This window comes from Thermobia domestica, chromosome 13 (genome assembly GCF_964235325.1).
Source record: "Thermobia domestica chromosome 13, izTheDome1.hap1.1, whole genome shotgun sequence".
NCBI lineage: Eukaryota > Metazoa > Arthropoda > Insecta > Zygentoma > Lepismatidae > Thermobia > Thermobia domestica.
Window position 1 is genome coordinate 86,214,896 of NC_137466.1, and position 16,592 is coordinate 86,231,487.

Consider the following 16,592-nt stretch of genomic DNA (forward strand, 5'->3'; position numbering starts at 1 on the left):
GGTAATCTGTAAAAGGTAAGATAATGGTAATGATTGGGATTAATAGTTGGGAGAACTGTGCAATATCTTATTAGTATAAGTTTAAATTAAGGTTAAGGATCAACAAACTTCACAATGATTTCATTTATGTTTTAAATATATGTTTATCGTTTGATATATTATTTTATCGAGTTTCAGCCAAGAGAGAAATCGTGTACTTTTCAATCGAGAAATACATGATTTCCGATTCAATTCCAGATGGAAGAATACAAAATATCATTCCAAGAGGGAAAGTATGAAGGGAAATGTACAGGTGAAAATTCAAAAAAAATTCCCTAGCCGAATTTTAAGATCTTTTGGGAGCTGGCACCACTTGCCACATGGGTTCAAGAGACTTCAAAAAATTCTTTGGTGTGTCGACGACGCTGAGTGAAACGGGAAGTCGTTGGGTGCCAAAGACAGAAAGAAAAATTCATCGTACACACGAATGTTTACACTTTTTCATCCTCAAAAGCAAAAATCAACAGTTGCTGCAGCTTCCCCAATTGTCCTATTGAAATTTTCTATGTTGCGTTGTGTTGGCCAATAACGAGGCTTTCAGATACTGGTACGTTTGTTCTAATGTGGAAAGCAAGAGGAAATTTTAGAGGGAAAAGTGGGATATTTTCGGAATTTTCACAACCCAGGAATTAAAATTTTCTGTGGCTGGAAACACTTTTGCCAGACAAGCTCAAACTGTCTTAAAATAAACTTTGGTACATCACTAACATATCCTAGATGTATCATGACCATATCTAATAAACTAAGCAAGTCATTAAGAAATGTCTCATTCTACCTTTTTAAAAAATCTTAATCTTCTTTCCACTTAGAGAACAAAGTCTACTGCAAACTTCAACTGTACTTCTAATTATCCTATTGAAACTTTTTATGGTGCGTTGTGTAGGGCAAAGACGAGACTTTTAGATACTGGTACGTTTGTCCCGATGTAGCCAAGAAGGAAAAAGGAATTTTCCGATTTTTTCTAAAATAGGAAATTAAAATTTTCTATAGCTGGAAACACTGCTCTAGACAGACACAAACTATCTTAAAATAAACTTGGGCGCACCACTAATATATGCTAGAAATATCACATCGGTATCTAAGAAACGAAGCTTGTAATTAATAATAATAAGTTATGGTAAGCATAAAAGTAAAAAAAAAAATCAAGGTTTAGAACCTAAATTCGAATTTTTCGTGCGTCCTCTAATTACCCATTTGAAACAATCTGTACTTGCTATTGTTCAGTAAGAACTTATGTTCGACTGGCGTAAGTTGACTAGCGTTTGTACGTATAGGTACGGATTTATAAACATAACTTTCGATAATGTAGAAATTTTTGATCGAAAAGTAGTGGCAACACTGATTTTGAGTTTGTTTTGGTCTAAAAAATAGATATCCATATGGGGTATATACCTGACAAGTCCTAAGTAGATCTTTCTAAAACGAAGGAAGTTATACTGAAAAAACTAAAAAAAGAACATTGGAAAATTCTCGAATTTTTTTCTTACTTTGGGCTAAATTTGAGAGGGAAATTCGACGCTCAGAAAAAAATACCATCACAATAAACTAATAGTGTTCACACACAGGAGACGATTAAGAAAGTGGCACCACCATTAGTGTCACTTTGGCCACCCGGTCTTGGAAAGGTTAGGCTAAAACATAAGCATGGCCTATCTGGCTCATATTAGCTTTAAACAACTTGAACCAGGGTAAAAGTGAGGGGCAACGCGGTAGGACGGCGTCCGCCTACTTCCAAAAAATATACGTGGCGTCCCCAACTTTCTTTAAAAAAAAAAAAAAAAAATACAACGGGCAAGGATAGGCATGGAGGACGGCGTGCCGTCATGTGTCCCCCTACCTTTTCAGATCCAGTTATACTCCTGACTTGAATTAGAAAACAAAGCAACATTTATTTTAAAATAATAACTGTGTGATAATATTGGCTTCATCAGACACTTCGTGGAATCCTAAATTACAAAATTTCATTTCACTTTCTCGAGGAATGTGAGTCTCTGGTGAGGGGATGAGGGGGACGCGTCCTCCAAATATTTGAAGTACAAATTATTTAATATTCTAATTTAATTTATTTACTAACGACAGAATAGCATAAATATTAATAATTATATTTATTTGGAATATAATATCCAGGCTGTGAAACGATGATAACAGAATTCATGATATAGCTCAGGAGGTCCGTGAAGGTAACCAAAAAGGTAACAAATGGAATCGAAGATAATAAACAAGTCGGGCTAGGTAGTAACATTTAAATCACTATCTTTGATGTCTCCCCAAATTTTAAATGCCAGAGTGTGTAAAAGTAATTTCCTACTGTCATTAATCAATGAAATGTGTATGTATCCATAAGCTAGAGTGCGGGTCTACCCAAAACTAAAATCCTGAAGCCGCCCTTACTACTATGTCCATTACAACTAATTAAAACGCAGATTGTGTTTTGCGTTGGCGCAAACCTTTAAGGAATTTGTCCGATGGTCCTCTAGCATATCCCTTGTTATTTCTGTGCATTCTACATTACGGTTTCGTGTTATGTGTATCTGGCAACGCGGCTGCGCAATCGCACGATCGCACTTGCAGACGACGTCGTGGTTTGCACAGTATGGGATTGGGATATATTATAGCTAAGATTCTTGGCAATGCAGGATTTAGTAAGAGTGTTGACGAGGGACTTTGAAGCAAGCATTTGGCCTGAATTTACGTTGGAAAGAGTGTTGATTAGGTCGTACTCTTCTTTTCCTTGTGTTGTGTAGGACATTAGTTCATTGCTTTGTTATTTACAGTTCGTCAGTGGAGTGGATTTGGTTTTAATCCTTGCAACAAGGAACATGTATCTATAGTGTCAAGGATTTAAATATTATCGTGAACAAATTTATAATGACAGAGAACTAGGGAAAATATATTTTAAATATCTTCACAAAAAATTGTTGGTTGTTTATTTGTGAAGATTGAAGAGGATACAAGATATTAGAGCAAGGTAATTAAACATTTGGATCCATTTCCGTATTTAAGCGCGTTCAGTTTATTATTTGGTATCAGTGTTTCTATGGAAAGGAGATATAAAAATTCTACCTGTATTTTTTTTTTTAATTGAAAGTATGTATTGTAGAATTTTGCAGAATGGCTAAAGTAGATAGAAAATATGTAGAATTGTAACGATCATATTTCGTATTTTTGATTCTTCTATTCAGCTATATTCTTGATGCTTAAAGTATGTCGAAATAGTATAGGTAATAGTTAAGAACAGCTACTTCTCATATCCCGTGCACGAGGATACATCTTACTGTTGCACTACCTAAACACCCTAAGTACAAGGGCAAGAACTCAGTCTATTACCTACTTTTTAACATCCTAGATAGTCAATGAATAATTCCTGAAAGTATGGCGTTTCTCGTCCTTCCCTAAATGGGAAGTACGGCTCCTTAACTATAACCATAGTATATTTTAGGATTTTAAGTGTAGTTTATAACTTCATTATAGATAAAGTTTAATATGTAGTAGTTATGACAGAATCACCGCGAAATTAGCTTGCTACATTTTGTTTTCATACTTCTAATATCTTCAGTTACGACGCGAGAGACGGCTACGGCAACTTGTTCATATATCCAGTTTTTCACGGGTGTTGTTATTTTGATCATATTTGGTCAGATCGTATAGCATCTGTGCAGATTGACGAGCTGTCTACATGAATAGAGTGATACAAAAATACAGTTTATTGGGTAAAAATATGTTATATTACAAGCTGATTGCATGGATCAATACTGAAATATATATACCTTACAGAATCATTTTTGGAGCGTCTTGATTTCCGATTAGGCAAATAAGGCAAATTGCCTAAGGCCGGAAGATGCCTAAATCCGTCACTGCATTTTTAGGGTGTGCATCGTCAGTGCAGATTTACTTTACGAGGAATTGTGCGGAAAAATACTAACCAACTTGTTCTAGGTTGGCAGTAAAAAGCGTGAATACAACCAGTTTGCTGCAGTGGAGCCCAAATGGTCGATACGTTGTTATACTCAACACCTGTCATCTGTGCTATTACTCACCATTCCAGCATGAACACAATAAATACAATATTCTTTCAGTGTACACGCAACTGAACCAACATTTCAATGGTTACGTTTCTTAACTTTACATTTACATACACTGAAACGCATTAATTCACTTTGTGTACTGTTCTTCTTATTTACCTTACGGGCGAATCTGCGCTATGCAAATTGCATTTGGATTGATTTTATTTCCCTTTACGTACTAGTCTCACAAGTAGGAACACGACATATTTCGATTATATAGACAATCACCTATTATGATATTATTACGGTACCGACTTGTTTTGTAAATTTTACAAATATGTGGCAAACTTCTGTTACACATTTTACAATTGTACAATCAGTTGGCACCAAAATTATCTCTACTTAAAAATAATGCTTCTTTAATTTGCACTTTTATATTTCTTACGCCCAGTTTTGCAGATTTATAATCAGGGTGGAAAAAATCATGATTTTTTTTAAAATCATTTTTGTTGATTTTTTTTATTTAAATCAAATCTTTCTCCTCGTATAATGCAAGTCGCGAACTGAAGAAAAAGCATTAGGTATTAGTATTAAATGCTAATTATTTCATTTAAGTGAAAGTATTGGGGTTGAATTTTGAATTATCCCCAATTGTTAACCTATATCAATTCCAAACAATATTTCTTAACCCTTTTAAATTATGGCCCTTTTTAAAGGTAAATTATAGACTTTCAGTCAAGCAGCTACAGCATAATCTTTATTTATCCTAGGACCATGGTACATACATCACTCTCTTTAGAATAGAACAGCTTTTGAAACGGTAACATTTACATTTCCCTATCATGTCCCTGAAGCGGGAAGTTTTGAGAGTAATCGGCTTTTTTTACTTTTTTTAAAAAAAATTTGATCCCCTCTGGATTCAACTGGGAAATACGAAAGGGTGTACTAAATGCGTGTACAAAAGTTCAAGCTTCTATTTTGAGAAGTAGGGGTGAGGAAATTATTTAACAATAAGCTAAGAACATTCCCATGATGACCCGGATGTAATATAAAAATTTCCTCAGACATCCCTATTTACCCTAGGATCATGATTTGTACATTATTCTCTTCAGAATGAAACAAATTTTCAAACGGTACCCTTCAAATGTCTCCATCGTGTATCTGGGGCGGGTAAATAACGAAAAAAAGAATTTTCTGTTAAAAATATCTTTTTTTTATTATTATTATTATTTTTTACCTCTGTTGTCCCTCCTCCTGTTTTAAGGCAGAGATCTGGAAAATACTGAGGGGTGCACTGAGTAAATGTGCAAAATTTCAATCTTGTAGGTGCAAAAGTAAGCCCGCGAAAAATAATATTCTCCAGATTCCCGTATAAAACAGGATCTCAGATAACAGTTTCCTGACACATCCCTATTTATCCTAGGAGCATAGTACGTACATCATTTTCTTCAGAATAGAACAGCCTTTGAAATGGTACCATTCATATGTCACCATCTGAGGCGGGAAAATCACGGAAAAAGTTATGTTTTTGTTAAAAATATTCTTTTTTTAAACATTTTTCCCCTTCTGGATCCCGCTGTTTCCACACAGAGATCTGAAAACATCTGAAAATTATTAAGGGGTACACTGAACGAGTGTGCAAAATTTCAGTCTTCTTCATGCAAAATATAACCCGCCAAATGATGATAATAATAATACGCATAACAAAAAATATTAACTTTATGACGTTATCACACACTATGCCCCAACGCAGAAAGGCGTGAAAACATATGTAACGTGTTCTAGAATACCTCCAGTCTTGAAGAAAACGAAGTAAAAAGCCTTATTGGTACTTTTTTAATCGAATAATGAAGATTCTACCCTATCACCTAAATAGGTGATAATTTAAAAGGTTAAGCATTAAGGAAAAAGTACAGCAACGTTTATCAAAATGACACTTTTTTCACAAAAGTTACTTATATTTGGCAGGGGCCTATTTTTAAAAACTCAGAACTAGCTTGCGGCATGAAATACATAAATTTCGCCTAAAGTTATAAAACAAAAATTGATAGGGGATAGGACCCCTCTAAATACCCCCTATTATCTAGGAACAAACAAACAAACAGACACGCACAAAAAAGAATTTTCGTCTTAACTGTCGATAGTGATTTCTCCGTTGGAATAGTTAATAATCTTAAAACCCAAACCCAATGTTACGAAAAGAAGAAAGCAGGATTTCTCCGTTACCTGTTCAAAACGGGATTTTCCCTAATCATCCTCTGCCTGACATTTGTTTTCATACTATACCGTACATTTGAGTCTCATTGTATTATGATAATTAATTTCCATAATCGAAATAACAAAACAGAAACGAGATTTTACTTATTTTCACTTTAAATTAATTTATTTCGGAATTCGATTTAAACCAACGATTTTTATTTAAAAAAATCAAGTGATTTAAATCTTGATTCAAATTAGACTGTTTTAAATCAACCCACCCTGTTTATAATATGGGTGCAAAGTCACTGTTTCTTGTAAAATATATTTAAAACACTTTCCTTTATTAGACTAATGTATGCTTTACTTTACTAATTCCCATGCTTAGAAACCCACTGGTGAAGATGATGTGTTTCTAGACAATAAAATGAAGACTACAAATGTGTTATTAATGTCTTGGTAACTCTTTAATTATATTAGCGACGTTTTGCCTGTATTAGGCATGCTTGTATAAGGGTATTTTTTCTTACAACATCGCGAAAGGTAAGAACTGAGGAAGCTAATGCGGGCGAGTAGTACACAGGGTTAGGGGACCGTGAACAGATGAGAGTAGCACGGATTTGGTGTATAGGGGACGAATATCGAATCATATACACTTATGATGAAAATAGTCATCAAAATATATTATGTTGCAAGACAACTCGTATCTCTTGATGTACTGATAATACTTTTTTTTAAAAAAAACTTTTGGGTAAACTTTACAATGCACGCTCCAGTTGCTCGTCGATAAGTAGGACCGCTTTAAAAAGGGTATAGTACAGTAGGGTACGGTAGAGTAGAATAGAATAAGATGGGGATAAGTAGGTTAGGGGTAGGAACGGGTTTGCTTAAGGTTAGGGAAGTTTTGATCGATTTTTCGTAAGATTAATATCGTAATTTTTCGTTTCTGAGTGAATATACCACCTGGAGTATAACTAACCTCTGATTTCTCGACAATCCTTATTTCTACACTCTACTAAGGGCCAAGGCGTTCATCTCTGGCGCTTGGGGTCCCGGGTTCGATTCCAGTTTGTCAGATGGGCTTGTGGTGGACAAACACCGTGAGCATGGTTTCTCCCGTTTCTTCCTACTTTCATCATCGCGATTTCCCTTAGCTTCGATGTATGATCGTGGGACTTAAACTAACTAAAAAATCAGCATTGTGTGGAAAATTATTTTCGTACCCGCCACAAATTATTTTAGTACGTATCATTTCATTTGCAATAACACATTCCTATAATAAAATTACTAAATGTTTGGTAACAGCTCATGAATCTACGCCAAGTTCTTTCATTCACTAATGTACTAGTACTGCAACAAAATCTTGCCTATCGTATGTATCATATCATACTACAAGTTTCCAATATTCACTGAATATTCGTTGAATGTTTTCAGAGTTGAATTTTTAATGCTTGACTGAAATGATGCAGTAGCACGACACTTCTTATTTAGTATTATTGATATCACTTTATGTATACGTATTAAGTTAAATTCCAGTGATCAATGAACCACATAATTTGTAAAAACGTTTGATTGTAATATATATCTATCTTCGGCTTTACGCCGTATATTTTTTGTATTTTCAGCATTACAAGCATCGTACTAAACGTAAATGTCAAAATTACGTAGTTCTGAATTGTTTTTAGTTTAGACTGAGGTTCCTCGATTATATTGCATAATCTCCTTAATTTATTATTATTACTATATTTCATGGAAACGGTTCTGTTGTCACGGGTTTCAGATATTTGTGCATGACGAGGCATAGAACTCCTTCATAGCTAAATCATTTGCGTCTTTAAGTTTTATGCAGAACACCGTTTTATTTCCGATGGGGTGTTGCCTTGTCCATGCACCATGTTGAGGTGTATATCCAAGAATTATATAGCCTCTGTGCTAAGGGGGCGTTAAGCTCCTGACACACAAACGAATGTGTAAAAGGAATAATAGATAGTTCATGTTAAGTCCATTCAAATGCTATAGTTGGGCGGTAGTCGTACACATTTGAATGAGTGTGAATTTTAAATATTTTCATGTATAAACACAATGAACTGTTCAACATACTAATTCTGGGTGATGAAAATTAAGGAGAGAGAGAGAGATTCAGTCAGCCATATTGAGAACAAGTCCTTAATAGAAGTAATTGTGAAATGTGAAAATAAATAAATAAAATGATACAAATTATTATATGAGAATTGAAGGTAGCATTCGATTTTTCTCACATCATATCAAGACAGCTTGAGTGACAGTGATTGACGCATTAACTCATCGGCGTAGTAAGTCGGAGACCCGGCTTCATTTCCCTGTCCTTTGGTTTGAGTTCGATTCCCGATGGGAAAGGGTGGCTTGGGTACAAACCTTACCCTAGTAGTTCTTTGACCCTTGCTTTAAACAATGGGTCCCATCTTGTATATAGTGTGGTGCTGAAGAGGTGTGTTAAACCTCTGGCTCAGCCACATTTTTCACCATATGCTAGACTTAAAAATGTAATAGATGTTGAAATACAGAAGTTTCGATTTTATTGCATTGACAGTTAAAAGTAAAATCTGATATTGAAATTAGATGTGTTTTGTCATTAGTTGTCCTCTATATACATTGTCGACCAACTCTATACCTTATTTACAATAATGGTTTATGTCTCGTGAAGATAGTTCTGTAGTATCGAAATTGTGGAACGAAATTTTTTTTAGTAAGTAAATAAGAAAGTAAGTATATATGCCTTGTCAGAATTGGCAAGAGTCCTGGTTTTCTACACCATGAGTAAATATTGTGATCTTCAGGATATATGTATGTCACGCGGAAACGCACCACTGTCATGGTAGACATTGCGGTGTTTATATATATTATAGGCCTCTAGTATTTACAAGTTGCATTTATGATTTGGACGAATAAAAATAACATTAATACTGCATTGCAGCGTCGCTGATAATGTAGGAAGAAGATAAGTACATATAATAATTAATTATGTGTGTAATTGTATTCAAAACAGTTGGGATCCAAGGTTAACTTATGAAGGTCTTGTATTTTTAGCATTTTTTTTTCTACATATATAAAACTAATCTTTCTCAAAGCAGTTTTTATACGTAGAGGTGAAGAAAGAACACTTCAGGGAGGAATGAATATGATCCGTTATTTGCTTTTATCGTCATAGTACAAGATTAGTACAAGGCCAAGACAATGATGTAATTACATTAGTGTATTAAATAGGTACAAAATTGATCGGCACACGTCTATGTAATTTCTATTGGTGTGCTTCTAGCCTATGATGATGCATATTAATTAGTAAGCGAATAAGGCTTCAGTCTTTACTTTGCGTGTTGGAGATTGGAAATTGGCAGTAGTAAGAATTTGTCTTTATTCTCTTTTCTTTATGATTTAAGTTCTTTTCGATGGGCTTATTAAGTATGCTAAAGATAATTCGAACATGATTGCGCAAAAGTGCCGTTTAAAAGTCGAGCTATTCCTGTAGTAAGTACTATATTCAGAGCATGCAATATTATCCGTATTATCAGAGATTACTAGATGATAGGTAGCATGAGGTTATTTATTTGCTAAAAGTAGAATATGTATCTAAACGTTGAAAACATAAATGTAACCAAGAAAGTTCTGTCGCTTTTTTGTGGAGATCTGTATTCAATTGACTCTCACACCGTGAGTTGAATGCAAATGGAGATAATGCGAAGGTCAGTTCTTGGTGTGGGTATATTCAAAATACTGCCTGGCTCTGGCAGTTCAGTTACACGGTGAACTTGCGTAAGGGCAGAGTGAATATGGGACCTCCACAGAGCGTCATAAGGGCGTGTATGCTGTACGAGTTCAAACTGGGGTCAAACACCGCTGCAGCGGGGCGGAAAATATGCCAGGCCTTTGATGAGGGTGTCGTGACTACGCGGCTAGTGCAGTGGTAGTTTAACAATTTAAGGACGGTGACGAAACACTCGAAGACCCACCACGTGCCGGAAGACCAGCACATATAAAAAATTAAGATCTTCAGGCAGCATTTGAGGCAAACAGTGGCCAGATATGAAGAACTGAAACTACAGTTCAGGTGAGTGGATAAACCATTCGGCAGCACCTCCATCAACTTGGGAACCATTACAAGTTGGGTTGATGGGTCCCGTATAATTTGACTCTGGGCAGGAGGGCAACGCGAGCAGACACGTATGTTTCTATGCTGTACCCCCTGAGGAAGGAGCCATTTCTGGACAGGGTGTTGACATGTGATGAGAAGGGGGTCCTGTGCGAAGCTCCACGGCGCCATCATCATTAGTTAGCATCCCTGAACCGGTTCCTAAACCAGGGTTTGCCCAAGTGGGCCCAGCCCGAAAAAACACCAGGTTTTTTCGGGTTCGACCCACCTGAAAAGAACCAGTTTAAAACCCACCTGGGTTTTTGAGATTTTTGTTAGTTTACTATTGGTACAAGGTAGTATACTAAGGTGATCACATTGAAAGTGATTTTTATCAGGTTTTGGACTTTCCGGGGATGAATTAGATGCTTTCGCGTTAAGGTATACAACAATATTCAACGTAAGACCTTTATATAGTTATGAATGCATTGAATAAATAAATAAATAAATAAAACATAGCTTGGGATAATTATAGAACAAATTAATGTATTGATATGCTTATAGCCTATTTGAGGTCAAATATGCAAATTTTATATTTTAGAAAATACTTTCCGTGAATGGTGTGCTCGTCGACGCCGAGGGGCGTTATCTCTCATACGTTTCACGGGTTTAAGGTGCCGGTACTACCAGTAAATATGTAAATACATTAGTAAAACTATTAGTACTATTTCTTACCTTTGATGGTAAAACACAGGTATTCTTTAGGAAAATTTGGTTTTCCAACAACAACAGTTTAGTTTACTCATTTGTTGCTCTCTTCAAATAAGCATTCTGTAGAATCAACACCAGCAATAACGTAAAAATTCCTGTCAAATTTAAAAAGTTTAATGTTCGGAGTTCCAAAGACTACGTAACGTTACTATTTCAAGTGCTGAATTCAAACTTCCGTACGAGTGGAAATTTCGATGTACAGTAAAGATAACGGTATTTTCGAAAGAAAGAAAAAAAGAAAACCGTTGTGAAAGAAATGCTCGGGACATTCCCGCAATTGAACGCACAAAGTATCGGAAGTGAACTTCAACAATGAAACCATTTATTTTACGCTGGAAGATGTTCATTTCATATAAGACATTTTGAAACATTTATTTATTTCATACAACATGAATTATATCTTTGTTTTAAATTATTTTAAATTATTCATATTTTACCAACGTCATTGAGGCTCCTGGATGATTCGATCTACATTTGTTCGTTTGTCTGCCTGTACCATACACACTACAGAGTACAGCTTTCGGTCTTTTAAGTTAAAATTTTCAGGGTACAAGCACGAGGCATTCTAAATTTCCTGTATAGATTTTGGCGGGATACCAACGTAAAATTTCAAAATGGCTGTTATTTTATTCAAAATAGCGAATATCCATGCTACAAAGCGCAATTTACGGTCTTCTAAGTTGAAATTTTGAGAATAGAAGCTCGAGACATGCTAAATTTATTGTATAGATTTTCGATTTTCTCAGCGATACAATATAAAATTTCAAAATGGCGGCCATTTTTTCAAAACAGCAGTGAAAAGAAAATGTTGCAAGTCGTGACAATGATAATCTTGAAATATAAATCACATTTTAACACTTTTACCCAAAGACATTGAATTATTTCGAAACACCCGATTAAACCCGAAAAAACCCATTTGGGCCCAAGTGGGTTGGTTTTTTTAAAAAAAAAACAGCCTGGGTTTTTTCAAAACCTGTTCTAAACAGCCGAAACCAGCACTGCACCAGAAGAAGATCCTCCTATGTGTTTGGTGGACTGCTTGCGGCATCGTGCATCGGGAAGTGCTACCAGCTGGTCATAGCATCAATGCAACTGTGTACTCAGGAATTGAGCCGTGTTAAGAAAAACTCAAAACTCTGGAGCTAGCACTTCTGAATGACAAAGGGGTCCTCCTCTTACAGGACAACTCTAAGCCTCACGTGGCTAGGATGACCCGGGACACCATTCTACGCCTTGGATGGGGAACACTTTTGCATCCGCCATACTCCCCGAACATTGCACCGCCCGATTATCGCCTGTTACATTTCTTGGATAATCACTTTAGAGGACGCCAGTTCAAATTCCTAGTAGAGGTAAAATGCACTTGATATCTTCTTCACTTCTCGGCCCACCAAGTTTTACCGCGATGGCCTTCCAGAACGTTGGCAGGTCATCGGTGCTGATGGGGACTAGTTTTGATCTTGCAGGTAGGCTTTAGGTGACATATCGATGTTCGAACCTATATCAGACATGAACTTAAAATGAAATTCGGACATGTATTCCCGTCAGGATTCAATTCCCAAAACGGCTTTGTCTCGTTCTCCACATGCGTCTCTGTAATTATCTTACCAATTTATTCTGGGCTCATTGTTCTTTATATTCCAACCCAACCAGTGGCCATCTTTCTATTCCATCATGAACTTCAGGTTTGTAGAGAATTTCATAACAATAGATTTTCTTCTCTAAATTTTATTGATGATTGTATTTAAAATTATTTCTTTTTGAATTTAGTTTTTTAGATGTATGTCCTATTCTTAAGTGGATGATTTAAGTCCAAATTGGTACCACTTATACCCTCTTGTTGACGTGTGTTTTTTCACGGCGTCCTGGTGAGAGAGTCTTGAAATATGAACATATTGCAGTGATTTGGATTCCACTTTAAAGTGCAGGTCCATTGTGTATATAGCCTCGGTGCCTAATTAGTATAGCTTATGGTCGAGTGAACTAGGAAATTTTGATGGGGTGCTAAAGAACATTAGGATGGAATGGTTAGATCATATATGGTATAATGTCTTACATTTGTACTCGGAGGCTAAGGGACATAGTTATGGTAGTGATGAACGAAATTGTGGAATGAAGAAAGTGGGAGAAAACGGAAGAATTCACGCACACAGTAATTGTCCACCACAGATCCCATTTGGCATGTGCTGAGATCGAAATAGGATCCTACGTACCAGAGATGAGTGCTTTACCACTGAGCCACCGCAGGCTTTGGAAAAATCGAAGACTCATAAAGAACTTTTGAATGAAACAACTCATAACAGTCAGCATAGAAGAGGAACTGGCGGAGAGGAATGACATAGGAAGAAGTTTGCCTTTCACCAGTTTGATTCAACACACATTTAGAAGATACAAAGGAGAAGGGTTGAACTGAGGAGTGTAGTATTTCAGTAAGAGACAGAAGGATTAAGTGTACCCGATTAGCAGATTCGGATGATGTTCTTCTAACGCAATCTAAATCTAAAACTAATATGATATTAGAAATGTTTAAAAGTTGTATGGTATATGGGATACACGCAGACACTAATAAGGCGAAAGCAGTGATGATTAGACGAAACGAACTACGAGAACTATGAAAGTTGAAGGGGAGAAGTAGAGCAAATTACCAGTCTTCTGTACATTTAAGATGAAAACTGTATATGGAAGTGAAGGTAAGAGCACAAGAACCCTTTAAAAGATAAGAAAGGCATATTTTGTAGACTGCTGTACAATGAGTTATAAGCAAAATTATTAAATTTTTCGTTTGTATTGTACGGAGCACAGAAAATAAAGCTACTGGGGGATTTCGAAATGTAAGTGAGAAGAATCGAGAAAATTCACTTTTTAAGGCAGAAAATGAATAATGATGTGATAGAAATAGGGAGAAAATAGCCTAACGTTATTAGAAATACTTGAAAAGAGAAAAAAATTATTAGGAAGTTACTTGAGAAGAAATGGCGTTAAAAGATGTGATAGGACATATGGTCGAGGGAAATAGAGGGAGGGGAGGAAAACACTGCAGTTGGAGAACAATGTTTAAAATGGTTAATTTCTAGATAAAAAACTAACTTCGCTGTTCATCGTAGTAATCGGTTGTACGTGTTATAGAGGAAACTACCCAGCAGTGAATTGATGATTGTTCATTATATCATATATGTTATTATACTAGGTACTCTATTCTATTTGCGCTGGATATTGTACTCTAATAATAATATTAAATATCGAAAATGAAAAAAAAAACTGTCAATTTAATGTTTCATGATTATGCCCTTTAGGCTAAAGGAGACGATTGATTAAGATTAAGGCAAGTAAATGATGATGGAAGAATTGGTGGAATGAGAAAGTGGGAGGAAACGGGAATACCCTGAGAAAACCCACGAACACGATGTTGTCCACCACAAACTTACTTGGCCGGGAATCGAACCAGGGATCCTACATACCAGAGCTAAGTTCTGCCACTGAGCCCCCGTGCCTCCCATATTAAATATTGATATATACACTACGAGAATGTATTTTTTTTCTTTACATAACAGCTATACGTAGTTTTTATTGTATGAGAAAACTTCATTTATTTTATTTATTTTTACATCTGTTGGTGTACAATGATATTGGCTAGGAAGTCGAATACTACAGAACTATTAGTGTCATATCACATGCAGCTTTTTGTTTCTCAGAGTACTGAACAAATGAGGAAGTTTAGGAAGAACAATTGGGTTTAGAGAGAGGGTAAAAGTACAAGAGAACCTTTTGGATGGTTGAGTTATTCGTGAAATGTGTATAGTAAAAGGAAAAGTGATTTTTATCGTTATTGATCTAGAAAATACTTTAAATCAGTGAACTGGGAATTCTATGCAGTCAGAACAAATAATAAGTTGTCAGGGACCGCGAATGCGATGTGAAACTGGACGTTAGACAATAGCTATAGAAGTTGGAAGGGAAAATGAAACTTAATGACCACAGACTAGAATACATACAGACGAGTAACTTCCTATATGCGCTATTGAAATCAGTTTGGATCATCTGCACAGCAAAAGAACAAATCAACGCTCTCCGTGGGCGGGATTAGTGTCGTGTGTGGATGGCGCTGCCATCGGTCTTCGAACGTGACGTCATGGGTTGACATAGTAACCGGCAGATTGTTTAGGTCTGCTTCGCATCTCAATGTTAGATATAGTGCAGAAAGATCAGATAAGCTAATGTTCACTTTTTCTTGTACTGTCTCTGGATTGGACGTTCCTTTCCAGCTTTTTTTTTTAAATGGAATTTTCTTCCTTTTAAAAGGGTTCACTTTGAAAGCAGTGTTTACACTACAGAACACCACTAATAGATTTACATGCTGAATGGAGAAATTAAGTGATTTCATCCTGTATCACACATATTTAATGTGACATACAGTAATATAGCAGTGAAATTAAACCGTTTATCCTTACAATAATCTGAATACTACTATCCAATATTACGATTGTATAACAAAATGGAAGAAAGATAATTAGTCTGTGGTTACTTTCGAACTTTACACGTAGGTGACTTCAGATCGACTAGTTAGTTCCGTGGTCGTGTGTTAGAGGCGCTACTGTCGCCAAGTTTTCATTTTTTCGCTGAGTTTGCGATTTGTATATTCTAGTCTGTGCTTAGGACATGTTTCCAATACCTGGATAGTAATAGTGAAAACGTAAATTGTAAAGATGATACAAAAATAAGTAGCAGTGTTACGTGTTCATACACCAGAAGGAGTTTGGTTTCTATCACTTCTGGTTTCAGTATTGAGAATAAATAGAGATTAAGTATATCCTTGAGACACTCAATTGCAGAAAACAGTTTCTTGCTATCTGTTGCCATTTTTACTCTACAGCGATCAGTTAACATCGAAATGGATGATTTCTGCAATTTCTGGTTTTACTTAGTCCTCTTAGACCGCTGAGTCAATTCCGGAAAACAACTTCTTGCAATCTTTTATCGTGCTTGCTGTACGTAGATCAAGCACCGCCATATTTGAGTTGTTTGAGCAGTTTTGTTTTTGAACTGTTAAGCCTTGTTTCACCATTGCCACGAGCTAGTCCATGAAACGTGTGAGGTAGTTCAATTGTATGCCAAGGAGTTGCTAACTACATGCCAAGTCACAAAACGTATCTGTATATAATTTTCAAACATGCATTTGATAATTATTTTACTTTATATTGTTATGCTTTACAATTATAGACTTCCGCTTATGAAAATGGCAGTACCCAGAAAGAATGGCCAGAATGAATTCAAACTTTGCGAATATGTGTAAGGTTGTTGTAGGAGGAAGTAATTAAAATTCCAGAGAGATAGCGTCCACGTAGCCGTCAGCGCCCTCTCGTGTATGGTCGGAGTGGGGCCACACAAGGTCAGTGCATGTCACAAGGAGATAGTGGATAGTGGTTAATCAAAATGGAAATATGTAGACAAGTTCGGGTATGCCTCTTTGCTGTAAAAGA

General features: G+C 36.0%; 1 protein-coding gene across 1 annotated transcript in view; it reads left to right on the plus strand.

Moving 5' to 3' along the window:
• The first annotated feature begins 2,590 nt into the window (after positions 1-2,590).
• Idi (Isopentenyl-diphosphate delta isomerase) overlaps positions 2,591-16,592 on the plus strand; it is a 47,602-nt gene continuing 33,600 nt past the window's right edge. Inside the window, exon 1 of the mRNA XM_081736019.1 lies at positions 2,591-3,007. The gene's annotated coding sequence lies outside the window, so the exon portion shown is untranslated. The remainder of the gene's footprint in view (positions 3,008-16,592) is intronic.